This window comes from Herpailurus yagouaroundi, unplaced genomic scaffold (assembly GCF_014898765.1).
Source record: "Herpailurus yagouaroundi ecotype Mexico unplaced genomic scaffold, PumYag 162, whole genome shotgun sequence".
NCBI lineage: Eukaryota > Metazoa > Chordata > Mammalia > Carnivora > Felidae > Herpailurus > Herpailurus yagouaroundi.
In genome coordinates this window covers 69,255,260-69,283,237 of record NW_024412403.1, presented here as the reverse complement: position 1 = coordinate 69,283,237, position 27,978 = coordinate 69,255,260, and the positions used below count along the sequence as shown (strand labels likewise).

At 49.4% G+C, this 27,978-nt stretch overlaps 1 protein-coding gene and 1 long non-coding RNA gene across 3 annotated transcripts in view; one reads left to right on the top strand and one right to left on the bottom strand.

Moving 5' to 3' along the window:
• The first annotated feature begins 9,412 nt into the window (after positions 1 to 9,412).
• The window catches only part of SEMA5B (semaphorin 5B), a 118,320-nt gene continuing 99,754 nt past the window's right edge, over positions 9,413 to 27,978 (top strand). Inside the window, exon 1 of one of the 2 annotated variants that reach the window (XM_040484703.1) lies at positions 9,413 to 9,886. The gene's annotated coding sequence lies outside the window, so the exon portion shown is untranslated. The remainder of the gene's footprint in view (positions 9,887 to 27,978) is intronic. The other variant, XM_040484704.1, reaches the window with a different exon arrangement.
• LOC121036335 (uncharacterized) overlaps positions 23,740 to 27,978 on the bottom strand; it is a 6,937-nt gene continuing 2,698 nt past the window's right edge. Inside the window, exons 2-3 of the long non-coding RNA XR_005793313.1 lie at positions 25,007 to 25,262; positions 23,740 to 24,255 (exon numbers count right to left, since the gene is read on the bottom strand). This is a non-coding gene — a long non-coding RNA (uncharacterized LOC121036335). The remainder of the gene's footprint in view (positions 24,256 to 25,006; positions 25,263 to 27,978) is intronic.

Below are 27,978 nucleotides of genomic sequence, written 5' to 3'. Positions count from 1 at the left end.
ATTTCCTTTTTGGGGCGCCTGGGTGGCGCAGTCGGTTAAGCGTCCGACTTCAGCCAGGTCACGATCTCGCGGTCCGTGAGTTCGAGCCCCGCTTCAGGCTCTGGGCTGATGGCTCGGAGCCTGGAGCCTGTTTCCGATTCTGTGTCTCCCTCTCTCTCTGCCCCTCCCCCGTTCATGCTCTGTCTCTCTCTGTCCCAAAAATAAATTAAAAACGTTGAAAAAAAATTAAAAAAAAAAATTTCCTTTTTAAGGGCGCCTGGCCAGCTAAGTCAGTGGAGCACGCTACTCTTGATCTCAGAATTGTGGGTTTGAGCCCCATGCTGGGTGTAGAGATTACTTAAAAATAAAATCTTAATGGGGCACCTGGGTGGTTCAGTTGGTTAAGTGTCTGACTTCGGTTCAGGTCATACTCTCACAGTTCAAGAGTTATAGCCCCGTGTCGGGCTCTGTGCTTGACAGCTCATAGCCTGGAGCCTGCTTCAGATTCTGTGTCTCCCTCTCTCTCTGCTCCTCCCCTGCTCATGCTCTCTCTCTCTCTCTCTCTCTCTCTCTCTCTCTCAAAAATAAACATTTAAAAAATTAAGAATAAAATTTTTTAAAAAAGCTAAAATCTTAAAAAATATTTCCTCTTTAATATATATACTGGATCATTCTATATGTATTGGTTTCCCCCCATTTTAAATTTATGTATTTATTTTAAGGGTGGGGGGAGAAAATGAGTGGAGGAGGGTCAGAGAGAGAGGGAAAGAGAGAATCCCAAGCAGGCTTCACGCTGTCAGCACAAAGTCCAACTTGGGGCTCAAACTCATGAACCGTGAGAGCATGGCCTGGGGCAAAATCAAGAGTTGGATGTTTAACCGACTGAGTCACAGGTACCCCTTAACCTTTTTTAATTATGGTGAAATACATTTAACATAAAATTTACCATCTTCATGATTAAGTGGCTAGTGAAGTGGCATTAAGAACATTCACAGTGTTGTGCAGCCATCACCACCATCCACCTCTAGAACTTCTCCATCATCCCAAACTGAAACTCTATACCCATTAAATACGAACTCCCCAATTCCCTGCCATCCTAGTCCCTGGCAACCACCATTCTACTCTACTATTCTAGGTACCTCATATGATTGGAATCATACAATATTTGTCCTTCTGTGTCTGGTTTATTTCACTCAGCATAATGTCTACAAGTTTCACTCATGTTGTAGCATGTGTCAAAATATCCCTCCTTTTTCAAGCTGAATATTATTCCGCTGTATGTCTATACTACATTTTGTTTATCTATTCATTGCATCAGTATAAGAGGAGGGAGTTTTAACAGTGCAGCATCTAGAGAAACCAAATTTTGCTCCTAATTTTGCTTTCGGAATCTAAGCCATTCACTAACCTTAAGAAAAGAGACATTCCCTCCTGCAGCCATATGATGACTTAACCTTTTAAAACAGCCTTTCTTAGGGGCGCCTGGGTGGCTCAGTCGGTTAAGCGTCCAACTTCGGCTCAGGTCACGATCTCGCGGTATGTGAGTTCGAGCCTCGTGTCGGGCTCTGTGCTGACTGCTCAGAGCCTGGAGGCTGTTTCAGATTCTGTGTCTCCCTCTCTCTCTGACCCTCCCCCATTCATGCTCTGTCTCTCTCTGTCTCAAAAATAAATAAACGTTAAAAAAAAAATGAAATAAAACAGCCTTTCTTAGACAACTTAGTCAAAAGTACTTAGTCTAAGTACTTAGTCTAAGTAGATTATAGTCATTCCTCCTTTATATTTACTTTTTTTACTGTCTCAAAGAACTCCACTAACTGTGTCTCTTCCCTCTTCTGTGTCTGTCCACTCCTACGTTTTCTGTGTGGTCCAGGGCAATTTCCCCGTCCCTCAGGAAGCCTTCCGGGACACAGTTCCATGGGCTCCTTCTCTCTTGAGCTTGTCTGGTGTTTACTGCCTACAGCAGGCTATCTGGCATTTACCTGCTATTTACTTCTCACATGCACATCACATTCCCAATAACATGATCATCCCCTAAGTATTGCTCATCCTCTATCTGTGTCTTCTCCAGCCTCAGTGCAAAACCGAGCAAATAACGGGGGGGGGGGGGCGCGCGCGCGGGAACGATTCTTATTTAATTGAAATGAAGGAGTTTGCTGTCTCTCCCTGAGAATCAGTGCCTCCAGCCAATGTCTGAGATCCGAGCTGCCTGAAGCATCACCAAGATGTGTTAAGGGCACATCCCACCCCTCTGCACTTCTCAGACTTGGGTAACAGCCAACACTCAGCCATACTGAGAGGGGGCAAAGTTCTCTTCATCAGGCCTTACCTTATTGTTCACTTGGCTCTCACTCCTGACTTCCCTGGGCACCCATATTCCTGCTTTTGTTTCACCCCTGTCCCTCTCAGTTCCCTATTTTGGATTCCCATCCCTTAGATTCCTTCCTCATACAGCAAAAGTGGACATGGGTTTTTATGCTTTTCATCGTCTCTGCCCAGTGGGTTGCAGGGGCTGTCAAAACAGTCTCCTAACTGGTCTCCTTCTCTCACTTCCACCCACTGCCACCCATCTCACCCCATCAGGCTCCTGCTCCAAACCTCGGATGATTCTCCTCTCCTGGCCTGTAGAATTAATTCCAATCCCCCTTCCATGACATTCAAGGCTTCTCTAATCTGGCCCTGCTCATAGGTGGGCATCACTCCCTACTATATCCCCCTATGTGTTCCATGAGTAACAATGTATGGAATGATTCTTCTCAGGCTAGGATTCTGGGGGTATCGTACAGTCCCAGTATAGTGGTGTGCTCAGTGGATAATATGAAGGGAATGACTGTTTATTCCCCACCCTTGCAAAAGTGCTGTTAATTTATGGGTTGCCTTATCTAGATAAGGCATTATGCCAACCTATTGTTCCCCAACAGGGAGGATTTCTGAGGTCACTGAGCACCAGAGGAGAGACATTTTGGTCAGGGCAAAGGAATCTTTTTTTTTTTTTTTTTTTTTTTTTTAATGTTTACTTATTTATTTTGAGAGAGAGAGTGTGAGCTTGAGCAGGGGAAAAGGGGAGAGAAAGAATCCCAGTCAGCCTCTGCATTTTCAGCACAGAGCCTGATGCAGGGCTTGAAGATCACGACCTGAGCCAAAATCCAAAGTCAGACATTTAACCCACCGACTACCCATGCATCCTGCAAAGGAATCTTTCTATAACCTCTCAACCATCTTGATGGTTTTCCATCCCCACTCAGGCAGCAGATTCTTCTTCAGATTCCTCCTTTTCTCCCATCCAGAGGCCTGGCCCTGCTCAGGTCCTCTCAGTGCCACACCTGGGCCTCTTCGTGGTCACAACTTGGGATTCTCTTCTTGGCAGGATTCTGATCCCACTCTGGGAACACTGTCTCATGTTTCCTTGGCCAATGTCCATCCTGTGTCCTGATCAATTTGGGACGTCTGTGGCTCGTCTTGGGAGAAAATCACAGACAAAGATCTCGCGTTTTCAAATGTCTTTAAGAACAGTGACCACACTTTTTGTTCTTCCTTGAGTCCAAGTGTCCTGAGAGTGACCCCTGCCTGCTGGCTGCTAGCTGAGCACTTGACTTGTCCCTTTGTAGCTCATCTACCAGGCATCCTGGTGTCATCTGTTGGGCCAGCGGTGCCTCTGTCCTTCCTTCTGATCTTTGCACCCCTCCCATCCCTCACATCTTCCCGACTCATCCACAGCCTAGATCTGATAGTGCCTGCTGGGACAGCAGGAAAGGGGAAGGCGAAAGGTGCTCCCGAGTGCCCGGGGAGAGACATGTGATTGCCCCTGCGTACGAGGGCAAGCTGCAAAATCAGCCTGCCTTCTCTCGCACCACACCCCTGATTTAGCAGACATGAAAATGGGGTGTGTGTGTTGTGTGTATGTTGTGTGTGCGCACATGATGTACACACTCATTTACGCATGTTGCCAGAGAGAACGTGTGAGGGTAACTAGATGAACGCCTGGAAGGGGATTTATTTTTTTCAGGAATTGAGAAGAAGAAGCAGAACTATAACACAAGAAACAAAAATGATGCCAGGATGAGGATGTGCGTGTGAGGTGAGTGACACTTCAGAGGGTCTGGGCTTTCAGAGCTAACTCTACTCTGTCTTGACTGTGTGGGCCAGTGGACCCATGTGTCTAATTGAATGGAAAACAATTAGTACATTTTTCTCTACTATGCATTTTCTGTTCAAAAGTTTTAAGTGAAAATATAGATGTTAACTAACAAGCAAGTGGAGGGAACAGTTTGATGTGGAAAAACCTAAGTTCAACTCTCAGCTCTGAAAATGCCCAGTTGTGTTATTGTGCCTCAGTTCCCCTGTCTGTAAAATAGGAATAATACTAATACAATCATTAACTTGTCATTGTGCTCTTCTCTTTACCAAGCACCATTCTGTGGGCTGGGATGATAGCAATGAACAAAGCAGACAATGTCTCCACTTTCGCGGAATTCATATTCTTGTCAGGGAAGATAGACAATAAATAAGCATGTATGTACATTGTTGAATGAGGATAGAAGGTGAAAGGGGTTTGTTATTTTTGTTTCTGTTTTTTTATTTTTTTAATTATTTTTTTTTAGAGAGAAAGGGAGAGTGGGGGAGAGGGGCAAAGGGAGAAAGAGAGAAAGAGAGAGAGAGAGAGAGAGAGAGAGAGAGAGAGAGAATCTCAGGCAGGCTCCATGCCCAGCACAGAGTCCAATGTGGGGCTCAATCCCATGACCCTGGGATCATGACCAGAGCCGGAATCAAGAGTCAGACACTCAGCTGACTGAGCCACCCACATGCCCCTAAGGGTTTGTTATTTCTGAAAAGATAAGTAATGTACCTCTAATGAACTGATATTTGAACAAGACTGAAGAAAGTGAGGAAACTGCCCATGTGAACATCTGTCAAAAGAGCTTTCCAGGCAGGGAGAACATCAAGTGCAAAGGCCCTGACGCGGCAGCCTTGGGTGTTTGGGAAATGGCGGAGAGGATGGTAAGGCGAAAGAGAAGTGAAGAAGGGGAGAGTGGCAGGAGATGGTGTCAGAAAGTCTTATGGGCTTGTTAAGGATGTGGCATTTCCTCTGGTGAGCTGCAGGGCTGTGGAAGGTGTTTGAGCAGAGGAGTGACGGGATCTGACTTGGAATGGCTTCTGTGCAGAGAACAGACTATAGCAGCAGAAGTGAAAGCAGGCAGAGCAAACATCCAGGTGAGAGAAGATAGTGGTTTGAATTGGGGTGCTAGTGGAGGAGGGGGTGAGCAGTAGTTTGATTCTGAAAATATGTCAAAGGTCAAGACCATGGAATTTATGACGGCTTGGATGTGGAGCGTGAGATGACTTCAAGATTTTGGCCTTGAGGAATGCAAAGAACAGAGTTTTTATTTACTAGATTAGGGACGTCACAAGGAAGGGCTGGTTTTAGGAAAGAAAATTGGAAGTTAGATTTCGGGAATGTTAAGCTCGAGATACCTACTAGATGTTCACGTGGACGAAAGGAGCAGATAGTTAGGTCTGTACATTTGGGTCTCAAAAGAGAGAGGTCAGAGCCACAGACACAAACTTGGACGTCATCATCACAGAGATGGTGTTTACCACCACGGAGCTGGACAAGACTGTCTGCAGTGTCATGGAGCCATCTCCTTCACAGGAGTATGAAGGTCAAAACGTATCGAATGGAAAGTACTTTTGCAAGCTGAAATTGCTACACACGTGGAAAGGACAAAGTGCATACTTTAGTGAAGAAACATAATTTTAAGGACTGTCTGCCGGAAAAGTTAGCATCATAGAATGTGTGTACAAAGAAGACCTTGGAAACCGGTTGATCAACCCCTCTCATTTTACCCATGAGGAACTGAGGTCAGAGAGTTTGAGAGGGTGGCCAAGGACAGCCAGGTCATCAGCTCCTGAGCTGGTCTTAGAAATGGGAAGCCCTAACTGCTGGTGCAGTGCTCTTTTCCAACACACGACGCACCTGCTCACATTTACTGCTTCAGCTCTCTCTGAATCTGTTAGCCAGGGCCAAGTAATTCTTCCAAAACAGAAATCTAATTATATCGCCTGGTGCTTTCATACATGCTATTTCCTCTGCCTGGAATACTCTGCCTCCTCCTGCTTCTCTGTCTGGCAAATTCCTGCCCTGTCTCCATTCCCAGCTAGAAGGACCCTTTGCCCTTCCTTGCCCTGCCGAGTGGAGCTGGTCACTGGCCCTCCACGTGCCCGTGGAGCTTTGGTCCTGCAGCAGAATCCTCAGATTTGCAGTGATTATGTCTGCCCCCGCCCCCCGCCCTGCCCCGTATGCCTGTGAGACCCTGACTTTCTCCTCTTCCTATGACCTCTCCACCTAGCACAGTGAATGGCACTTAAATGTTTGGAGAGGAAAGAAGGAAGGAAGGTCTTCTCTCTCACTTTAGCTCAGGACAATGGCAAAGCTGCCATTTAGTGACACTTCAGTTCCTCTGACATAAGTGTGCTTTCGGTTCACAGTTAGACAATGACTTCTGGGGTGGGAATCTTCTTTTTTCTTTTCTCTCCCCAGGCACAATAAACAGGTGATTCTGGGACCAGGAAACTGTTCAGGCATCATAAGTGATTGGTGCCTTCTTTTCAACTCTCTCTTTGCTATCAATATATGTGTGACTGTGGTTTGTATGCCTTTTGCTACAAGGCCAGATTTGTGTCTGTGCCTGGGCCATGCACAGGCATGTATGCATACATATACACACATGTACACGCCTTCCTGGGAGGGCTGCACTCTCATTTTTCAGAGGTACCCAGAGCTCCCAGAAAAATGCCCTCAGATGGGAGGCAGGAGGCAGTGTTGTGCTCAGTCTTGTCATCCTTGAGCAGGAAAATCTGGACTTCCTTCTTAACCTCTTGACAACTTAGTTCAAGATAAGTTTGGAATTTCTAGGTCAACAGCGAATTCTAAGAACTTCTTTTCACCCCCTCCCCCCACCATGATCGCTGCTCTTTTAGCATGTTTGTTTTGGATAATTCTGTGTTAATTACTGTATTTACATTCTACTTAATTAACACATTTCCGGTAGGTAGAGAATTGCTTCTGATAGAAGCAATTATTGTACAGGTTATTACAGAGTTTTAAGGAAGATGATGGAAGGTGATAGCGACACTGAGCGAGGGGGTCAATGCTCCAGGTTTTGTTACTAGTAAATGAGTCAGAGATTCTAACTGGATTGGATTTGTCCAACTCAGGAGATGCCTGATGCATGTGGTGAGCCAGGCTAGTGAAGCAACTGTCCGTTTCTGAGGCTTGGACTTCTGAAGCTCTCTTTTATTGAGAGCTCTTGAGTAATCACTGTTAATCAATACAATACTGTAGGATGCAATTAAGATTAATTAGCCCGCATCCCCAGCAGCTATGCTCCTCTGTCTGTGTCTCCTTGGGCGTCTCCGCCTCTTAGCTCCTGCTTCCCCCAGAAAGGAAGAGTCCCTGGCCTGAATCTTCGGTCTCAGGTCTCCTTTCTTCTCTTTCTGCACCAAGCCCTCTGTCATTCATTCACCCATTCATAAAGTGGAGATGGAGAGCCAAGAAGGGGCATGAAGTGATGTTGGAAAGGCAGAAAGATAAAGCAATCAAACACGGTGGAGAAAGAGGGGGAGGGGAGAGAATATGATGAAGGATGGAGATGGTTGTTTTTACCTTTCAGGAGAGAGCTGATGCAGACAGAATTGCTCACAAGGCATTTTGTTTACTCTCCCAACAGACAGACTCTCCTGCTCACCCTTTTTTCCTACAGTATATCGAATATTTTCCTGTTTCCATATTAATTAAAAGGTGTCTATATATTGCATACATTTATATTTTTGCAATGGCAAAAACCTGTCTCCATGATTCTGTTGGGAATGAGAATGGGGGTTGGGGGGAGAGGAAGAAGCTCTCACAGCAGTGGAAGGGTCTCAGATAGAAGGTCAGGATCAGTGCCCTGAATTCCGTCTTTGAAGTTGATTTCTACCCCTAAGTAAATGGAAGGGCTACCAGATGGTATGTGCTGGTATGTGCTGACACACGTTTCCTTCCTTTTTTCCTCTTTGTATCTCTCCTCTTGTCAAGAGTGTGTCTTAGTTTTGCAATTCCTCTCCACTCTGTACCTTATGAGTTCTGGCATTTCTGTTGCCCTAAAAAGTCTTTATTTCTGAGACTGTGCACTGTTCCCCTTTTTTTAGAGTGCCCCATAAACTCCCTTCTTGGATTCTTTCTCTCTTTCCCATCATCCTGACCAAATTGCTTCTCATGTTGGTTCAGGTGTGTGTGTGTGTGTGTGTGTGTGTGTGTGTGTGTGTGTGTGTGTAGGGAAGCACAGCTCTGGAGTTCTTTTATTGTCTCCATTCCTCTGCTTTATCTGGGATTTCCTTTACCCAGAATTTTGTTATATAAAATGATTCACTCTCCTTCTTCCATTTCTGGCATACTCCAGGAGGACTTTTAATGTTGTCCTTTTTCTGACTTACCCATTTTTGTTTCACAGTTCTCTGTGGTTATCTCTTAAAATTACTCTTTTCGAGGTTTAATTTTTCAAGTCTTTTGTCTTTATCCTTCATTATTTCGTTTTCTTTTCTTAGGTCACCTTTTTAATTTTAAAATACCTTTTTTTGTTCAGCAGAGGGCTCCCTTCCCATCCCTCTTGCAGCCCGGGCAGATAGGATTCGAAGCCCCCCCCCCCCCCTCCCCCGTCTCTCCCTCCACGGTTCTTGCCTTCAGAAACACTAGATGCTTAAACTTGTAAACATTTCAGCCTTGATCGGTGAGATCGCCGTAACCCTTCTCTCTCAGCCGAGAGCACTCCTCTGCCTCCCGGGATCGCTAATCTCCTGGATGTCCTCCCAGTGTTCCTTGAGGATATTTTTACTCACTACAGCCCCTACTTGTTCCCCAAATCGTTCTGAGGGTAGGTGTTGCCAGCCCTAGTTTACAGTTGGGGAAACTGAGGCATGAAGAGGTTCCCTCAAGGTCGTGCAGCTGGTAAAGTTAACCCTGATCCAGCCAGTTCTGGTTTTCCAGTCCAGCCCAGCAGCCTCGTCTTCGACCGCAATTTATACCAGATTTCCCCTGTTTTGTACGCGATTCCTTCTCCCGTTTAAATCCACAGGCAGGAAGATCGTCCCTAGCTAATAGGGCTGGGGAATTTGGGAGCCGGGGGGAAGGGAGACTTTTCTCAGGCGCCAAGGGTTGGGGTGGGTAGGGTTCTGGTGGGCTGACGCCCCTAGAGGAAGTCAGGTTCGAGATGGGGTCACCGAGGACAGTAAGGCAGGATGTGGCAAAAGGTAGCAAGGGCTCAGGAGGACCTGGGTCTCGTCGTCCGAATGCCGGCTGCGGAGCGGGACTTGTGTCCACCCACTGGGTGACACACACTAGGCAGGCCAGGGGCGGGAGTCGGGCCGAGCCTGGGGACATTGAGATGCAGGGCGCCCCCTCGCGCTCTTCCGCGCGCCTCGGGGCTGGCGGGTGAAGCGCCGGCCGCGGCAGGTCCTCTCCAACCCCCTCCTCCTTTTTGCTCCCGCTCCCTCCTTCCCTCCGCTCTCTCCCAACTCCTCCTCCCACCGCCTCTCCCCCCCCCCCCCCTCCTTCGGCTTCCTCCGTCTCCTCCCCGTTCTCACCCGCGCTCCGGGTCGGGAGCTAGTTGGAGCGCGGGGACTGCTGCCAGAGCCCAGCTCCACGGAGCCGGGCGGGTCGGCCGCGCGTCCAGCGGCTGCTGGAGGAGCCCGAGCGCAGCGGCACGGGGCCCGGGTCGGGACTGCACGGGAGCGCCGAGCCCAGGGCCGGGGGCCGTTCCAGCGCGGCCGCCCATTCCCAGACGGGCCGCCAGCCTTCCTGGTTGGCTTCCGCTGCTCCGTGCCGCCGGGAGCCGGGAGCCGCCGAGAGCAGGGCACCTGTGCCCGCAGCCCGGAGGTGAGTCCCGGGAGCCCCGGGCGTTTCCCCTGCGCGGGCTGGGGCTGCAAGTTGCAAACTTCAGCAACTCGGCTGGGCAGAGGGGTAGGGGCCCGGAGGAGCTAGCAAGTTGGAACCGGGTGGGGGAGGCTGCGGGCGGGAGGAGAAGGGGGTCCCCGGGCTTCCTCGCCCACCGCTCTGCCGCTTTCCCGCCGACCGCCAGCTCCGGGTACCGGCTGCGCGGGGCCCTGGTCGGGCCGCGCGGCCGGTGCGTCTGGGCAGCAGCCGTGATGGGGACCCGCCGCCCGGGCCTGGAGGAGGGGACGGACGAATGAAAGGCTGAGAGAGCGCGGGGCAGAGGAGCTGAGACTGGCGCCGCGATGGAGGCTCGCCGAGGGCCGACGAGTAAACCGGAGGGAAGGAGAGTGCGGGCGACGAGGCGCGTGGGAACGCGTGGCCCGCTCGGAGTGTGAAATCTCGCGCTCGCGGACGTCCCCGCCTGCCCGGCCCCCACCCGGTTCTTCCCAGACCCCCTGCCCTGGCAGGGCCCCGCGGAGCCCGAACTGTGCCCCGCCAGGGCCCAGACGCGGCGGCCCGGGGGCCCCGCGCTTCCGCCTCGGAGGGTGGAGAAGGGTGCGGCGGCGGGAACGCGGGACGCGGACGGCGATTCCCTGATTTATTTTTCTCATGGTAATTCGTCTTTGTGGTTGGGGCTGCTCATTCACTTTCCGCTCACGTCGTGCGGGAGATCCAGCGCGGAGGGAGGGAGCGGGGGGCGCTCGGGCACCGGGAGGGATGGAGACAGGAGAGGGGATCCGGGACCCGCGCGGGGCGGGAGCCGACAGGGAAGTGGCGGTAGGACGCGCCGGGGGAGAAGGCGAGGCTGAGGCGACCCTGCCTTGCGGAGCCGCGAGCCGGCGGCGGTGGGAGGACAGAGCCGGCTCCTCCGCCTGCCGCAAACTTTAAACAACGAGGAGGAGCCACCTGAAGCGCGGTTCCTGCCTCCTCCCCAGCCCCCTGTGCCGAGTCCGCGGGTCATCCCGCCCGCCCCGCCGCGCCGGGCTGGAGTGGGCCCCGAGCCGGACGGGGACGGGTAGCCGCCGGTCTCTGCCCCCACCCCCGCGACGCTCTGCAGGCTTTCCGCGGCGGGGATGAGAGCAGGAGCTGGGAGAGGGCTGCCCACCCTCGGGACGCGCTCCTTCCCGGTCCCGTGCCTGAGCAAACGCGAATGGGGTTGGAGGCGTGGAGGCTTGCCTGGGTCTAGACCCCACCGCGACCCTACCTTTTGTGCCTCCAACCCCCATCCTTTTCCTTCAGCCCCTAGCGATTCCAGTCTGCTTCCACCAGTCACCCCGCTTCCTATTCTCCCCATCCTCCCAGTTCGGCCTCATTCTGCTCTGAAAGCAGCGGCGCCTCTCACACGCCCTCCACGCCTGCGACTCCGGCCTCCCCACCCCCACTCTCCCTCATCTCATAGTCTATCTTTTCCCATTCATTCCCCTCACTTACCCCGCCGCCGTCCCCCCCCCCCCCATTTCTTCTTGACGTTTGAAAGTGACCTCTCACCTTTTCTGAGCCTAGATAGGTGACCTTGAGGTTGGGGCAGGGGGGAACTTGAGCCTGAGAACTGGACCTCACATCTAGGAAAGGGAGGACTGCTTAAGAAACAGTTTGGGAAAACCCACCAGTACCCTGCTCCAAATGTAGACTCCCAACAGAGGAGGAAGGGCGATAAAATATCAAAGAGAGGGAATTTGCCACTTGGTCACCCAGAGGACAGTGAGCATTGTTTTTGGGAGACCTGCTCGGCAAGAAGATGCCAGGTTAGGAAAGAGTGTGTGTGTAGGGGCAGGAGGGCAACTCCTTTCCTGATATCAATAGCTGCCAGCAGCAGTTTGGGGAGGGGGTGGCAGAGCTTCCAACTCTGTTCTCTTTCCAGGGAGTCAGTGCCAGAGCCTTTGTCCTCCAGACCCGACAATAGCCAGCATTATTATCACTTGGACGTCAAACACTTTTTAAGTGCCTACTGTGTGCAATGCACCAGACTACATGTGGGTAGATACAAAGGTGTACAGGGCTGAGCCCATGCCCAGAGAGGCTGCTAAATTCACCGATTTGATCTAAAGAAGACGCGTGTGTGTATGTGTGTGTTTGGGAAGGGAGAACATAATGGGGAAAAGCACAGGCCGTACAAAACAGCAAGGGCTTGGTGCCAAATGGTGACCTAGGGCGTAGGAGAAGACTGTTTGAAGAAAGCTCTGGGACTCAGGTGGGACTGAGAGCTGGGCTTGTTGGCTCTGCCCCCCTGCCCACCAGCTGTCTGTAAAGGGAGGGTGGGAGAAGAGAAGGGAAGGCCAGGAAGGGGCTCCCTTTCCACTTCTCCTAGAGCCAGACCAGGAAGGCAAAGAAGCTGAGAGGTCCAGCCTGGCTCTGTGGATTGCCACGTCCCTTTTGGGACTGGCGGAATTGCATACGCTTTTCTGTCTTGGTGTACCCTCCCTGGCTTGTTTGAAAGCCACTCTGTTCGTTACTTCTTACTGAGGCTCAAACCTGGAAGATGGCTTAGAGATTGTCCATGTTAGGGAAGTCACAAACTCCAATGCCTATAGAAGCCAAGAAGGTAGCAATGTGCTGATCAGGCAGTTAGTTAGAATGGCTGGACACCTGGATGTTCAAAGTCAAACTGGCCAGATAAAATGGTCCAAGCAAAACCAATATCTGCTCTTGAGCAGCCTGACCCCCTATATTTACAGATCAAGAACTTAAGATCCTAAGAAACATTATCTCTTTGTGTGTACGTGTTATCATGTCTCCCAGAACCTTGGGGGTATTATGATGAGTTCTCTAGATGATAAGTTCCTTGAGGTCACAGAGTTATCTGTCTTATATAAATCTGAGCACTTCACAACCATTGATGCAAGGCTCCAGACAGAGCCACGACTGGAACTCAGGTCTCTTCCCTATCCCCCCCCAGCACCCCAAGAACTCAGTGAGTATAAGCCAGCTTTGTTCTCTGCAAAAAATTAAAAAAAAAGAAAGAAAGAAAGAAGAAGAAGCAAATCCAACCATGACTTTTTTGCTTCCCCTAATGTAGTAAAATCTTATTCAGGGGTTAGATGAGAAAAGATATTCAGGGATCCCGAAGGTTATCCAGAAAGCCCTGAGCTCTGAGTATGGGTCTAAAACAGAGAACGGGAGCCCCAGCAAGGGGGACAGGGGTGGCAGACATTTATGGAGGATTAGCCTGACAAGGCTGAAGATGAGTAGGTAGAGTGTGTACACTTGGGGGGGGAAGATGCTGTGGGTTCAATTATTTTCAGCATTGATCATGACACTCTTTTTTTTTTTTTAGGGAGAGAGGGCATGCACACAAGTGAGGGAGAGGGGCAGAGGGTGAGAGAGAGAGAGAGAGAGAGAGAGAGAGAGAGAGAATCTTAAGCAGTCTCCATGCTCAGTGTGGAGCCCAACACGGGGCTCGATCCCACGACCCTGGGATCATGACCTGAGCCAAAATCAAGAGTTGGATGCTCAACCAACTGAACCACCTAGGTACCCTGACACTCTTATACTTAATCTTGGTAACCCTCCTATATCCCATAGAAAGTCAACAAGGTAGAAACTCGGATCACTAGCATATAATCAACCAATTTAGTACTTTCATTGAGGACTGAAGTGCTAGAATGGGCACAGAGGGCAAAGGACCATGGAAACCTTAAGTGATACAGGGCTGAGACTCACACCCCCAGCTGCCAGGCATTCCCCAAGGTCTGCAAGTGTTAGCTTTGTTATTGCCTAAGTACAGGATAGATGAGACCAACAATAGTAGTGAACTCTTGTGTTCACCATTTATTACTAAGCACCTACTGTGTGCCAGGCACTGTGCTGGAAGATATGGATATGAGGATAAACAAGGCATGTCTCTGTTCAGAATGGAGGTGAATTGGTATGACTAGGAGAACACAATTACTAGCATTACCTTAACTTCTGTGATGGAATTTACTGTGAGGGTTTTCTCTTCCCTTGGGGTTTGACTGGGTAATCTGACAGCTAATGGGGAGTGTCTGAAGGACTTGGAGTCCTGGGTTTGTGGGGAAGGCTGAGAGGGCTAGGGTTCCACCACCTCAGATCTTCCCTGGGCTCCTCAGATTGTCACTCATTGAGGGGGGCTGAACAACTACCTTGTGCCTGTGGTGTGCACAGAGACAAAGCCAGGCATCTGAAGATCTGGAAATGAGAACTATAGGGAGGAAGTGCTGGTTACTTATTCTTCAGGGTCTGAACCCCACTGGGTCCTGGGACCATCCTTTGCCTCATCCAGTCACCTAGATCACTAGCCTGTCTTCTTTGACTGGGGTATGTGTGTGTGTGTGTGTGTGTGTGTGTGTGTGTGTGTGTGTGTATTGGAGATAGCTACCTCTGATGGATGGATTTTCTTCACATTCAGATCTTTGCATTTGAATTCAGACACTACTAAGTTGATCTAAATCTATGACAAAGCTTAACTAACTTGGTCTTAAATGTATGAAAAGAAGCCAAAGCAAGTGGCTTGACTAATGGAGTTTCATTGAATTGACCAAATTGAGCCCTTCTTTTACAGCTTGTGTGGGCAGCACCTGGATTTCACAATGCTATACTGTTGTGAACCTCCTTCTCCTTTTGGTTTGATGATGGGTGCTTTCACTGAAGAGATGGCTCAATGATGGGTAATCTGAAACGGGATCTTTGCATATGCCATTCTCTGTCTCAGATGGAAGATTCTCCCCCAAGATTTTCTTTCTGAAAAAATGTCCCTAATAACGGATTTGAATGCTAGAAAGTAGCAAGGCAAATTCCAGCTGGGAGTAGGGTTCTGGAAGGGAAGCAGGGTGCCGAATGTTCTATGGCTCTGCCATGCCACTTTTTCTCCCTTCTGCTGTAGTGTTTTGCTTTAATGAGCATGAGAGATGAAAACCAAACCTTGCAGGATGCACTCTTTAATCCTGACATTAGTCAGGGGCTCACCAATGAGAAATGACTACACTTGGTAGCTTCAGAATGGAAAAAAAGAAGGTGGTTTCCTATCCAATTTGCTGCTGGGCACAGTGAGGAAAGCGGGAGGAGGAACGCTTGCAATGAAGACCAGGCTCCGGAGAGTTTGACCTTGAGCACACTTCCCAACAGTTGGGCTGTTCACCCTCCTCCAGTCTGACTTGAAACAGAAGGATAAGGAGGTTGGGCTGTTCCTGAGCAAGTGAAAGCTTTATAGGCAATGCTGTGTGTGCTGAGTTGCGCCCTCGTTGATCTGCCTTAATAAGGATGACTTAATCAGACTTGCACCTGGAACTCGTTTGAATTTGAAGCCTTGTCGATATTATCAGAATAGCTTTGCATTTGAACCAAGAATGTCTCTGGCTGGCCTCTTCTGCAATAGGAAGGGATGGTACCGGAGGATGGCTGGTGACCATCTGCTTGTCAGTCCCCCGAGGGTCAAATTGGAGCAGATAGATTTAAATTCAAATTCCCAAAAGGGGAGGCTGGGTTAGAAATGAGGGAGTCTGCCCCACTTGAGAGCTTCTGCCAGACCTAGACTCCCCATCTGTGAAAATGAGATGGTCAGATGAACCCGAAGACTCTTTCTGGCCCTTGAGGTCAGCACTCTTGAATGGAGATTACAGTCACTTCTTCATTTTCCAGGAAAATCTCTTTTTTGTGGATCACTTGTGGAGAATGTTTAGTCTAAGACCAGTTTCCAGTTCCCTCCAGACCCACTGCTGATAAGCCACCTGACTGCCAGTATCTTCAGAGAGTGCATTCTTTCTCCCTTTAGCTTCTGCCTGAGCCAAACATCATTTGGAAGCTAAATCTGCTGCACAGTAGGGGTGTGTGTGTGTGTGTGTGTGTGTGTGTGTGTGTGTGTGTGAGAGAGAGAGAGAGAGAGAGAGAGAGAGAGAGAGAGAGAGAATATACTCACATACATCCATGTACAAATAGACGCAATGCATTGCAAAGCTCTGTTAGGGTTTGATCATCCAGCATTTTGGATTATCTGCAGCTCTGTTTTTCTGCCGGAGTTGATGTAATTCTGTCTCTAGGGAGACAATGTCAATGTCTCTAGGGAAATGGTGGGGTGGCAATTTAGATCTGTCCCTATCTGCCAACCCCACTGTTCCACCTGAGACAAAACTCCCTCCATACTGCCCTAGTCATTGTCCTGAGGGGGCCCCCAGAAGCTCCCCTTTAAGGAGCACAAAAGAGCCGTAGTTGGTTCTTAATTATTCAGGGATGGATGGATCCAGTGTGTAAAGCAACCGACCCAAGCCTGTTCTTTCCCTTCTTTTGGTGCCTTGGGTAACTCTATACCTGTATCAAGAAGCTGGGGGAGATCTTATCATTTAACACAAACTTTTGTTTCCAGCAGCTTGTTCCCTCTGCTCCTCTTCCCTTAAGGCTCCTGGGGGAAACCAGGAGCCCTCTGAGAGGCCTCATCCACCCAGAACAGACTGCCTTTAAGGTCTACACATTGCTCTCTTGACCAGGGTGTGTTTCTGCCCGAAAGCAGGACAGAAGAGGAAAATACCACTAGACCAGCTCTGGCTTCTGCAGAGTCAGGTCCCTATAGATTTCCCTCAATCTTTGTTTCCTTCCCTTCTCCTGTTTGTAAAGCCACCTGTACTTACAGTTTATGGAGTCAGCTGGTAACCTGGGCCCCATCAGGAGCCTCAATGGAGAGCAGTGTCCTTGTGGCAAAAACTCCCAAACAGCCCAGCTCCAAGGAGCACTTCTGTGAAAGCCCCTCAAGGCTGAGGGTCGTTTTCCTGCATAAACCAGGTACCTTGGGGCTGCCTGCCCTATTTCAGCATCTCTCCAGCTCATAGAGTGAGTCTCTCTTGATATATGGGGCCCAGTCCAGGGAGCAAGGCTCCAGTGACCTCTGTATTCAGGTAACCGTAGCTTGGCTCAGTTCAATATGAATCCACTGATGTCTATTAGAATCACCTGCAGAGCTTTGACAACCTATAGATGACCAGCTCCATCCTAGACTTTAATTAAGTCAAAGTCCCTGAGTGTGGAGCCTGAGCAACTGATATTTTTTTCGCTTCTAATATGCAGCTATAGTTGAGAGCCGCTGACCTAAATCTTCTTTCTTATGCTGCCCCTGGCCGCACGCCAATGGCATGGCGTGCCCAATCTCTTTGCCCTCAGCCCTTCCAAACAGCCAGGTCCTTTCTAGTAGTCACCAGCTACAGCTCCTGGCATTCAGATCATAGCTACTGTTTGTGTTCCTGTATTCTGAATGTAATGGCTTTGTATTATAAGCTGATTGTGGGAGCACCCTTCTCGTGTAACTTCTTTGAGATCGTTTCTTCTTAAAAAGCATTTATAAAAGTAATGCACATTCATTCAACACTGTTGCTTGTTTACTTCTAGATACACATATAACAAAATTGTGATCGTACTGTTTGTGTTACTTTGTAAGTAGCCTTTTTCATTTAATAATATATTGTGGTAATTTCCCCCACGTCTTAAGTATTCTTCTCCAATGGGCTTTTTAATGGCTGCCAGTATTCCATCCTATGGATGTGCCCTAATTTATTTACTGAATCCTCTGTGGGTTGGACATCTAAGATGTAAACTACTTTTTACTAATATAAATAATGCTGCGGTGAACATCCTTGTATATAAATCTTTGTGCCTGTAGATGATTATTTCAGAACAGATTTCTAGAAGTGGAATATTTATGCTTCTTTTTCACATGGACCATCTAGACAATTTTTGGTGGACTTCCTATAGCAGTAAAATGTTTTCATATTCAGAGCTGAAAAAATAAACTGTTTTCACTGACCTCCTCTGAGGCTTCAAGCTGGCTGCTTCACCCTACTTGACCTGAGGGTCTGAATCCTTGCCCTGGCTGGATGCCTCAGCTCCACCTCCAGGTGAGCTCCAGGTCTCTCCTGCTCCTAACCCAGTGTCTTTAGTTGCTTCTTTCACCTGCTTAGCTTTTTCTTCTTCACGTGTCCAGCCCAGGAACTATCAGCCTTCAGTGCCTTTAAGTTATTGTTCCATAATAACAGCTATTATTTATTGAGCTGTTACTATGTACCAGACAGTCCGCTAAACACTGTATACCCATTGTCTCTTTTAATCCTCATGTGCCTCGTGTGCACGGATTATTTTTATCTCCACTTGCCACACGAGGAAACTGAAACCTTGAGAGGAAACTGAAACCTTGAGACAGAAAACAATTTGCCCAAGGTCACATGGTTAAAAAGTAGTAGAGCTGGGATTTAAACCCAGACTATCGACTTCAGAGCCTATACTCTTAACTGTGTATGTTACTTTTTTCCACCCTTGGCTGAGGGTATCAACATATTGTTCACAAATGCTCCTTCAGCATCCCATGGTCATAGCCTATGCCTTTGTCCAGCAGAAGAACACTTTTCACGTACGAGTGGCAGCAGAGTGGCCATTTGTCAAGGCCCCATTTTCCTTTTCACTTCCTTGATTCTGTCTTCACCCCTTTCTCCAGGTACCCCATGCCAGAAAACATGCCTCCTCACTGACCAGCTGCCAAAATCCCAGCATGCCTTGCAGCTTAGCAGGTCCAAGTTTGACATATCCCTATTGCATTTTCCCCACCCAGTCGGAAGGATTTGGATGCTACTTGCCCAGTATGGCTTATAAAGCTGCCAGGGAGGCATGCTCTAGTAATGATGGGGGGGATAGGCAGCCTGACTTCTGTTGGATGTCAAATACTGTTTAAAGTGGAGGCTCGGATACATTTTTGCATTCTTGCCTTTTTCACATTGCTGTTGCCCAAAAGATAGATAGCAACCGAAACTATCCTTGTGATTTGATTCTGACCATGACCAAGAACTAGGTTGTGATGTGACAGCATTCATATGAAAGACACCGCATCAGCCTGGTGTTAATAACAGCCAAGGAAAGAAATGACATGCCCACGGACCTTCCCTAGACTATAGGAAGTCTGATCTTATGATTAGGGATTCCCAAAGGGAAGATGGTGTGTGGCAGGTGAGCTTCTGAAAAATGAAGCTTCACATTTTTATCCATGAGTTGCATGAAACTGGTGTAAGTGAGCTTATCAAATTGGTTGATGACAAGACTATGATGGGCAGCTCCTATAAAAGATAGAATAAATATTCAAAATGATCTCAACAGACTGGAATGCTGGGTTTAAACCAACAAGATGAAATTTAACAGGGGCAGATGGAAAGTCACATTTAGATTGCACAAATTAATTACTCAAGTTCATAAGGGGGATGGGAGTGGGAGAAGACTTGGTTTGGCTGCAGATCCTGAAAAAAGAAAAAAAGATCTGAGGGGTTTAATTGTGCACAGACTTTATAGGAACTGACAGGGTGATGGGCTTGCTCAAAACAATACCATCTTAAATGGCACTAAGAGAAGTGCAGGAACCAGATTGGGTTCTCCCCGGTAATCCTGTCCTCATTTCTGGACATGGATCTTAGAGGGGACCCTGACCAACTTCAGTGTGCTCCATGGAGGGCAGCCGGCAACAGGAGGGGCTTGGGAAACCCACCCACAAAAGTTCCAATGAAGGGAACTTGTCCATTTATTTAGAGAGGGAGAAAACCCTAGGGGTCATGCTGGCTGACTGCAGAAGGGGCAGGACTTCCTATAGGAGAGAACACAGCTCATCAGCCCGGGAAAAGCAGAAGACTCCAGAGTAGAAAGTACAGGAAGCTGGGTTTTTTTCAGAATGGGCATCTTCCCAACCAGATGGGTTCTGGTGAAGCAGCACCAGCTGTCAGTCTTGCTGCCCAGGATGTTGCTGGGGGACTCCTGTACTGGAGACAGATGATGATCCCGGCAGTGAACCTTTATCTCTCCGTGGCTCTGAGTCTGGAGGACACCTGCTTCCTTTCCTGATTACTCCAGAGCAGTTGTTCACAGAGCAGGTCCCTGGCCAGCAGCATCAGCACCACCTGGAACCTGTTAGGAGTGCAACAGTTCTTGGATTGAACCCCAGATCTAGTAACTCAGTGATTCCCAGGCTCGGGCCCAGCAACCTGCACTTAAACAGACCCTCCAGGCCATTTTCATGCCTGCTGAAGTTTGAGACTCTACTTTAGACCACACTAGGCTGTTCTTTCTGTTACTGGGTGCCTGTGACACTTCTACATCCCATTCCACTTTAGTGTGGAAACTTGGGAGGAACACGGGCTTTGGGATGAGACAGACTTGAGTTCAAACCCAGTTTTTGTTTGTGGGTTTCATATGAGTTCCATTCCCTGTCTGAGCCTCCTTTTTGTACTGTGAAGTGAGGAAGGACTAGTTTAAGGGAGGATGGAATGAAGTAGTAGAACTCTTGTAGACAGATGCTCACTCTTAGTATCAGGTCATCCTGGGAACAGTCTTAATAGCATAGGAGTTGGTCAAAGGGAGGCCTGGGTGCAGCCTCCTCTGTATCCCCTCAGCACCCACCAGCAGGGCCTTCCCACCCAGTTCGAGTTGGTGAACTCTGGGGCTGCCAGTTTCCTCGCTCCCTGGGCAATGGAGAGCCATGGCTGCTTTCCTTCCCACCCCTTTTCATGCCCATCCTTGTGAGCATGAACAAGTTCATCCTTCCAGTGCACCTGCGTCTCGCTGAACCCGATCTTCTGAGGTGTGTGATTCCAGACTCCCTGCTCTCGGCATGCCATTTTGCCTGCCAAAGCCATCGATGAAAGGTCTTGGGCCGAAACAACCCGCAGGAGCCTCTAACTTTACATGGGTACGGGGCCTGAGCTTCTGGTGTCGGCCAGGCAGGGGACTAGGAGTGGGTCCTTCCTGGAGCTGGAAGTGGCCAGGGTCACCTCTGCAGGTCCCTACTGAGCGGTCATCTGGCAGAGTCTTCCTCAGAGACAGAGAGCTCATCACCCCACAAGGTGCCCATTCAATTTTTGCTCAACAATGTCTAATAGAAAGTTCTTATATTTCTCTGAAGTCTTGTCTCTCCTTGTGGGCCCCATCTCTTCCCATGTGGCTGTTCCAGGCAAACCTAGTCACTTCCATGTCAGAGCTTCTCCAGCATGGGAGACCAATTGCCTTCACCTCTTCCCCACTTCCACGAGTGCTCCTCTGACTTGTCTCTTCATCTCTGGGCACAGAACTCTGAACATCCTCCCACTTGTCTTAAATTGCTGTCACCAGGACCAAATCTGGTTTTCCAGGTGAGGCCCGGCCAGCACACCCTCATGCGTCCAGTTACCACAGCTTCTGTTAACGCAGCCTTAATCCTGCCCTGGCTATTTTTGGCAGCCACGTGGCCCTGCTGACTTTCACGGATCTCGCAGCCAACCATTCCCCTTAGGTCTCCCTTTTAGCATAATCTGTAACTCAGCCCCATCTTCTAAGTATGTCTTTGTGTTGCTTTAGTTTGCTAGGGCTGCTGTAAGAAAGTCCCCCAGACTGGGTGGCTTAAACAACAGAAGTGTATTGTCTCACAGTCCTGGAGACTAGAAGCCCGAGATCAAGATGTTGTTAGGTTTGGTTCCTTCTGAGGGCTGAGGGAGAACCTTCCCCTAGCTTCTGGTGGTTTCCTGACAGTGCTTGCCATTCCTTGGCTTATAGAAGCACCCCCTGAATCTCTGGCTTTCTCTTTGCATGGCATTCTCCCTGTACACCTGTCTCCAGATTTCCCCTTTTGTAAGGACACCAGTTATATGTGATGAGGGGCCCACCCTACTCCAGTATGACCTCATCTTAACTAATTACATTTGCAACAACCTTATTTCCAAATAAGGTATCATCCTGGGGTTCTGGGGATTGAAACTTAAACATGTGACTTTTAGAGGGACACAGTTCAACCCATAACAGCTCTGTAGTCTTTCTGGTCTTCTGTTTGAGACTCTACGTTTTTCCCTTGTTCATTTCATCTTGTCTAAATTCAGCCCCTCTCTCTAGCTGATTAAAATATTTCAGATTCTGGGGTCGCCTGGCTGACTCAGTCGGTAGAACACATGACTCTTAATCTCAGGGTTGTGAGTTTGAACCCCACGTTGGGTGTAGACACTGGTTAAAAAATACAATTTAAAAAAAAATCCAAGATTCTGTCTCTGACAGCCAATATACCTGCTAATAACTCCCACCTTCAAATGCTTCCCATCTATCGATCCAAGGAACTGATAAGATATTGAATGCAGTGGGATAGTTCAGAGCCCTGTAAGTACCTGGCTGCTTCCATCCAAGGGGACTCAAACCATCAGTAGGCATCCTTGGGTAAGACTGTACAGCCAGCTCTGTGTGCTACTAATTTTTCACCTTTTAGCTTCCTTTCTCTAGCTTATATGCAACAATTTCTTGAAGAGCTTGTCAGATGGTTTCAAGATCAGCTACACCGGCAAACCCCATTTCCCTCATCTACCAGTCTGGTGACCCTGTCCACAGAGAAGATGAGCTTTGCCTGACAGGACTTTATTACTGAACACACACTTTCTGACTATGATCTCAGCTGCCTTTCCCAAAGTGCCCACCACCATTTGTTTATAGCCTTTTCAGGAATTTTTCTCGGACAGCACATTGAGTTTCCCACTGTGTGGTTGACAGAATCCACCCCAGACCCGTTTCTGGAAGTGAGGGCTTTGCGGCCTGCCTGAGGCCTCCCAGCCCCTCTCGTGCTGGCCAGGATCCCGTCAGGATTCCTGGGAGATCCCCACAGCTGTCTGAGCCTCATCTGCACGTACCCTGGGTGTGCGGCTGGGCCAAGTGGCTTGAATGCATTTGGAGCAGCTGGAGTTTTTTACAGCCATTGCGCCAGCCTCCAGCTTGGGCCTCCTGTGCCCGAGGCTCCTCTCACTCTTTCCTTTCCGTGGAATCCCATGCCCTGATGGAGAAGACAGAAGCTAAGCTGGAGGCAGAGCTGAAGGCCCACCAGAGAAGCCCCCAAACCTCTGGATGCCACATTAGTTCCCTTTCAGCATGCTTTCCCCTTCCCGCTCTTCTCTTTCCCAAATTCCTCTCATTCCTACAGCCTCTCCTTTTCTTTTTCCTATTCTTGCTCTTTGACTCCTTGAGGGTAAGACACAAGTGAAGATGAGAGGTGTGCATCAGGGGGCTGGCCTGTCTCGCATGGGCAAGCATCTGGCTGCGTTGGGACAGGTGAGGGCTGCCATCTGCTGAAGGCCTCAGATGCTTTGCTGAGGAGTCTGGTGCGGAAGGCAGCCTGGAGCCACACAGCGGGGCTTGAATTCTGGCTCCGCCGTATACTTGCAGAGTGACCTTGGGCAGATGGTTTCTCCTCTCAGAGGCTCGGTTTCCTCATTTGTAAAATGGCCATAATACCTGCTTCAGAGGGCAGTTGTGGGAACTGAATTAAATGAGCTCCTCTGAGTAAAGCGGGACGTATGGAAAAGTACCTGGGAACTAAGGGTACCAAACACACCGGCCCTTCTGCAGAGCGGCCTGGTGAGCTGGAGATGGATGAGGTGGGGGAGAGGGAGGCCCGTGACGAGGGCGGGGAGGAGACGAGATCACAGTGCCAGGATTGCAGGGAGGCCACGAGAATGGAAAAGGAGTTAGTCTGAGAGAAGGCGGGAAGGAAGAAGCCCCAGGATTCTGAGCAATTTGTGGAAGAGGATGGGGTTGTTAAGAAGATTTCCTAGAGTTTACTGAGAGTTTGTGTTGTGCCAGGCCATGTATTTATTTATTTGTTTGTTTGTTTGTTTGTTTATTTATTCAATATATGAAGTTTATTGTCAAATTGGTTTCCATACAATACCCAGTGCTCATCCCAAAAGGTGCCCTCCTCAATACCCATCACCCACCCTCCCACCCCCCCATCAACCCTTAGTTTGTTCTCAGTTCTCAACAGTCTCTTATGCTTTGGCTCTCTCCCACTCTAACCTCTTTTTTTTTTTTTCCTTCCCCTCCCCCATGGGTTCCTGTTAAGTTTCTCAGGATCCACATAAGAGTGAAAACATATGGTATCTGTCTTTCTCTGTATGTGCCAGGCCATTTAAAAAGCTGCTCTGTGTATTTTAGCTCATGAAAGTCTTAGGGGCTTTATTACCCCCATTTTATAGATGGGGCAACTGAGACACAGAAATATTACATAACTATTAAGCCAGTCCAGGCCTCCAACCCAGGTTGGCCCGCTACCTCCAAGCTCGCTCTCTCCTCCTTCCCACCAATATGTTTTTCCATTTCCCATTCCTGTTCGTCCATCACATTGCCTCCATCCCCGGCTGGATCCTGTAGGATCCTCATGCCAACTCCTCTTCACGGTTGTGGGGTGGGGTGCAAGGCCCTGCCTTTCTCTTAGGACACTTCTCAGGGCACCTTCCGTGAAGCCCTAACTCATATCCATGTTGGTTCTCCCCCACTCCCACTGTCGATCTGTAGAAGGGTGGCTTTAAGTTAAACTTCAGGAAGAGCCTCCCAAGTATGAACTGTAAGAGAAATTAAAACAGCGTGACTTAGCTGGAGATCTTTAGGGCTAAGGTGGAGGGGTGGAAGAGGAAGAGGATGAGGAGAGGTGGTATGGCTCCTGCGTCCTGGACCTCTGAGACGACAGCTCTGGATGCCAGAGGCGTGTCAGTGAGGGGCTCCTCTTGGCAAGATGGCTGCCACTCCTAATTAACCCATGGCTTTAATTACACTTCACAGCCTGGTCCTGCTGAGAGAGAGGATTGCTCTGAGATTGTGGCACTGGGCTAAATGTCTGAAGCAGTTTCCACTTCACAAACTCCTCTCCTTGCGAGGGTGGGACCACAGGGGAGGGCTTTGCCTGGGCCTGGGCCTGGGGTGATAGGAATGGGGAGCGTGCCTGTGGCCGTCCCCTACCCTCCTGCCCTCCTGTCCTGGTCACCTGTCTGGAGAAACCTCCCTGACTGTGAATTAGGCTTCTGCTGGCAGTTTGGTGCTGCGGCCTCGTCCAGGGGCTCTGAGAGCCAGAAATGGGGGGGCAGGGCAGAAAGGAGCAGGAGGAGAAGGCACAAGTGGCCCTAGGGGTGGATGAATGCCTCCAGACCCAAGGATTAATCCTGGTGGGATCTGCTTTGTATTCTCCAATAACCATTACGTGTGGGAACCTACTGTGGGCCAGTCTCTCATTTAAGTCCTCATGGAGGTTTATAGTGGAGGGATTTAGCCCCTAGTTTACAGAGGAAGGAAAGACCTCAGCAAGGCTAAGAAACTTACCTAACATTGCATATAAAGGTGAAGTAAAGGAAGGATTTGAACCCAGGTCACAGTAAACCCAGAACAAGTGCTCTTTCCACCTGACAATGGGCCTCTCCCAGTAGCTGGTTGCCTCTCCCAGTAGCAGTCTCCTGTAGATCTGGGATGCAGAAACCAAAGATTGGGATACGCCGTGTTTTCTGCTGTAATGTTGTTCTTAAGTGCTGTCGCTGCTGGGAAACCCGGGGCTCTGGGTTTCTCTGGGTCATTCTGTGTCCTGAGGAGGTGATAGGAAGCTTTATGGGAAGCCATCCTACTCTTCCATAGCATAGCCATGGTCTCCCTTCCCCAGGTTGTCCCTCTCCTGTGACCTCACAGGGGCAGCTACCTCAATGCCATCCTAAGCCCTCTAGTGACCGCTCCCAGGCCCGTACCTCTGCCAAGAGCGAATGTCCTACGCACTTTCTCAACCTCCAGCGTGGAAGCCTTGGCCCTGAGTCACAGGCTGTGTGTGCGTGTATATGCTGGGGGTGGGGGTGGGGGTGGTCTGAGGTAGAGTCTGCTGCCCTATGGAGGCCCCATCTCCCATCTCAGTGAGAATTCACATTCCCATTGTTCTTGGGCAAAACTCCAGACTCCGTCTACTACCATCCCAGATGTCCCACAGTGCCCCATGTTGGATCTGCACACCCTTGAGCTTGCTCATGTGTGACAAGGAGGCTAGACCAGGGGACCATGTCTTGCATGCCCCATGTGCCTGGCATTCTGCTCTCTAAATTACCAGGGGACTGTCCCAAGAGTTATTCCCTCATCTTATGAATGGGAAAACTGAGGCTCTTGTAGTTAGGTAACTGGCCCTAGTGCACACTCTCAATCTCACTGGCTCTCTCTGTTCCCTTGCAGCCCTGACAGGGGAAGGCTTGCAAGAGAAAGGGGCTCAGCAGCTCCACGAGAGGGGCTTACTACCCACCCCTCTTTTAGTGCATTCAGCAATGGCTTTGGGCCTGCCCACTGGAGGGTAGGCTCCCAGGACAGAACCACAGCTTTACACGCAGATGTTCAGTCCAAATCATACCCCATATCTGTCATAGAGATTTGGGGTGGTGAAGCTGGTCAGGGGCTTTGGAGAGGCTCACATCTCAGAAGATAGAAATCAGACCACTCACTGCAGGTCTCAGATGATCTTTCTATGTTAAGAAGACCCATTTTGTGGGTCTGACACAACTTGGTGCCCTTTATGAGGGTGTGAAGGTCAGTGGAAGGGAGGCTGGGCTTCAGACGCTAGGTGACCTGTGTGCATGGATGATCCATCCTTCAAGGCACTAAGGAAAATGATGTTTCTCCTGTTGGATTTGCTCTGATGGGACTGTGCCAAAATTCTTCCTGGTTCTAAACTCAAAACAGTGTTTACATTGTGGGTAAAAATGTTTGCAGTGAACTGGAGAACCACAGGGCTTGGAAGGATCTGGGATAACATCTAGTGTGGGCAGCAGGAGCTGGGATGTGGAGGTTGTAGTGGTTCCGGAGTTTTGGCTATGCCTGTCTGTGAATTTGGCTTCAGAGCTGAGCCATTCTTCTCACTGAGTGACAATGGACATAAATGGAAGATGCGCTCCTCTAGGTATGGGGAGGTCACCGTTGTTCTCGGGGTTTTGAAGAGACAACCTTCTAGAGTTCTCATTATCTGGTGATAAGATTTACATCTCAAAGTGAGAGGTGAGAAACCAGGGATGCCACACCCCATGTGTGGGCCCACATGTGACAGAGAAGAGCCAAGGTGGGAGAGAGAGGGTGGAGGCTGGCAGTGGTGCCCGGGATCGAGCCAGCCTTGGCGTTGCCCACTCGGTCCTCTGGGCTGTGACAGCTCTCACCACAGGGCAACACAGGGAGCTTCTCTGAGTTCACAGACTCAACCCCTTGGCCTGCCCTATCAGCCTCTCCAGTTCTACCTTGAACTGACTGTCCAGTAATGACGAATATTGACCTGAGCACCCATCATGCACCAGGACTGTGATGGATGCTGGAGAAATAGGGGTGAATAGGGCACAGCTCTTTCCTTGCAGGAGGTGACAGTTCCAGGGAGAGGCAAGAAGCCTGTTAGCCCCCCTGTAGTCTGCTGAGCTGCTGGCCTTGCCCACACCCATGGCTGCCCTGTCTGCAGGGCTAAATTCTTAGGAACTGGCTGGGCCACTCACTGGCTCCATACAGTCTCAGGTAATTCACCTTCTCCTGCTCCGGGCAAAATGATGAGGAGGATATTGATAAAACCCATGTTTTAATGGAGCGCTTTACTATTGTCAAAGGACATTCGTATCCTTCTTTTCTTCTCCCAGAAACCGCCATTTCCCTTTACTGAACTCTATGCCGAACACTGTTCTAACTGGTTTGTACATTATCTCATTTAATTCTTATACCAATAGCAAACAATTTGGAGTTTGGTACTGTTCTACTCATTTTAGAAATGAAGAAGTTCTCCAGGAAGAATATGTCCCAGTCATGCATCAACCTAAGAGGCAGTTTCAAATCCTTGTTTCCAATTCCAAACTCCATGCTGTGTCCTGTCACACCACATATTATCTGCTGTCAGTGTGAGTGTCCTGGGGGAGTCTGGTGCCAGGCTCTGGCGAGCACTGGTATCCTGGGGGTGCTGAGGGCTCCCTGCCCCACACCTAGTGGAGTTGCCACCTTGGCTACTTGCCCCGTTCCTTAAGGGTAAGCCTCGCCCGCTCCTTTCTAGATCTGTTTGGAGTTGGACCTGAAGGTGCCCACCCAGAGCGCCCATAGTTATCAGCGGTGCCTCTCCCTTCCCTGGGCACATAGGACACTCAGCAGGGGTGCTGTACTTTTTCATTCCACCAGCACACTGGAGTGCCCTAAAAGAGGCAACAATAAAACTCAGAAGGACAGGGAGGGACAGGATGCTTCTGGGCTCCAGGTCAGCAAAACCTCTTGGTCTTCTCCACCTTCGAGGTCAAAGAAGGCGGGCGGGGTGG